The following is a 2,500-nucleotide window of genomic DNA, read 5'->3' on the forward strand; positions in this document are numbered from 1 at the left end:
TGAAAGTATTTAATCCGGGTTAATTTATTATTGTTTTATTAATTACGGTGTTCGTTCGTTCTCCCTTGGAAGATATATGAATACAGGATATTTGAATATAGGTATCTATTTTGGCATCTCTCTCATTTTTTTTCAGTTTCGAATTCTCTTTTCTCCTTTCCCTTTTTTTTCTCTTTCCTGGAGGATTTTCTCTCTTCTTAACGCCCTAAAGACGCTAAACCCCGCGCCCCGCCAGCCGTGAGAGCCGGCAGCGTCCAGGTGGGCCGAGCTTTTGACACCGCCGTAAGTTGAGCTTATTACCAAACCGGAAATGACGCAGTGATAATGGCGGCCATGTGTGATACGTCGGGTCCATCTTTGAAACAGAATTTAGCACTTATCCCTCGCGGTGGAATTAGGCGACTTATTGTATAATTGGTCGATTCCGAAATGTTGTACATTATGGAAAATTTCGCGGGGCGGCCAATTAGGACAAAATAATGAAGAGGCGACATGATTCTGCAACATGGCGCGACGCGGGAGTGAATTTCAACCTTATCGCGTCGTATCTCAAGCATCGTATTCCCTTGGTCTATGCCGAGGCGCGTCCGACTAATATCTTAGCATATCGTATTAGAATAAATGGATTTGGCTTAAATCTCTATCCATTAAACTTGGCTTATGATAGTTATCAGAGGCGCGAGAAATAAAAAAATAAAGTTTTACCTGTTAGATCCAGTCACAAAATACCGTTAAGCTCGAATTTCACAATAGACGACATAAATACACACACACATACACACGAATCCAAACAAACGCACACTCATACACACGAAGCCAAAGACACAAACACATACATACGAACCCAAGCACACACATGCACACGAACCCAAACACACACACACACGCATACACACGAACCCAAACACACACACACACACAAACACAAATACACAAACACACACACACACGAACCCAAACACACACACACACATACACACAAACTAACCCAAACACACACACACGCACACACACTACAATACGAAAACCATAATAAAAGATTATCCAAACAGAATTTGTCTCGATCTACGTAGAAGAAAATCCACACTATTCTCAAGACTGTTGCCAGGTGCACAGGCGAGTTAATTACACCTGTTATTCAATTATTCAACTACTCTCCTTATTTTTTCCTGACAGCCTGTGACGTCTCAAGCACAATTATCTTGAAAATGTTAATTGCTTGTCGGGGAAGTAAAAAAGGATAATAGGATATATGCAGTCTGGTAATCTACGGTATTTTGTCATAAATTTTGCTTCTCTTTTGCAGGCAATTGGGTAAAATTGGATATATTTGTGCGTTTTTTTATTTTTACGCTTTACGTATGTTGGATATATATTTTTTTTCTTTACTTTTCTCTCGAATAGATCGTTTGGTTATTGAAAATTTATGCCATGTAACATTCTGTGATTATTATAATTTTCAAGAAAATTAAAGACACAAATATCCAGTCTACATTTTTTTCTCTCTCTCCCTCCTTTCTTTCTCTCTTTCTTTCCCACCACACCTTCACCTCCCATACCCCCTCCTACCCCGGCCCCATGACCCCCTCACCCCCCCCCCCCCCTCTACCACCCCAGCAATTAGTGGTATTGTTGTTGGTAACTGACAGGCATCGGTAGCGCCATCTCTTCCTCTAGCGGCAGGACACTGAACTACTTAATGAGATAGCATTGGGATATATTATTTCGTAATATGCTAATGTCTTCTCTACGAACGTCTACATTTAAGCAGATTATTGATTGGCAGATGGAGATGTTCGGAGGAGATATCGAGTCCGTGAAAGTTAATGGCTGATATATCCTGACAAACGAAAGGAGGGAGGGAGGAGGGGGGAGGGGGGGGAGGAGGGAGGAGGGGAGGGGGGAGGAAGGGGGTGGGAGGGGTCTTTGTCACGTCAAGGAAGGAAGGAGGAGGGAGTCATGCCGTGTCAACAGAAGGAAAAAAAAACGAAAATGATTCGCCATTGTGTATTTTGGGATCACTTTTTTTTTATCCTTAATCTTCATGTGGAAAAAAATATCAAGCATTAAATAGGAGAGAGAGAGGGAGAGAGAGAGAGAAAGAAAGAGAGATAGAACTAAGATAGATAAATCGACAGAGAGAGAGAGAGACAAAGAAAGAAAGAGATAGAAATAAGATAGATCGACAGAGAGAGAGAGACAAAGAAAGAAAGAAAGAGAAAGATATATCGAAAAATAGACATATAGATCAACAGAGAGAATAAAAAAAAATAACCCATAAAAACACATTCATTTTTGATAATACCAATTTCCCGAATATTGTAAGGGACCTCTGACCTTTTCACAGCTGATCCATAGACCGCCTCATAAGCCACGCCTATTTGTTCTTCATGGAATAATACAGATGATGGATCTTATAGGCTCTTGAATCAACTTTTTGTAAATATTCATTTGGAGGCGAGTAATGGCGATGGGAGTTGTCAATACGTCATTTTTCATT

Source organism: Penaeus vannamei, chromosome 4 (genome assembly GCF_042767895.1).
Source record: "Penaeus vannamei isolate JL-2024 chromosome 4, ASM4276789v1, whole genome shotgun sequence".
NCBI classification, from domain to species: Eukaryota; Metazoa; Arthropoda; class Malacostraca; order Decapoda; family Penaeidae; genus Penaeus; species Penaeus vannamei.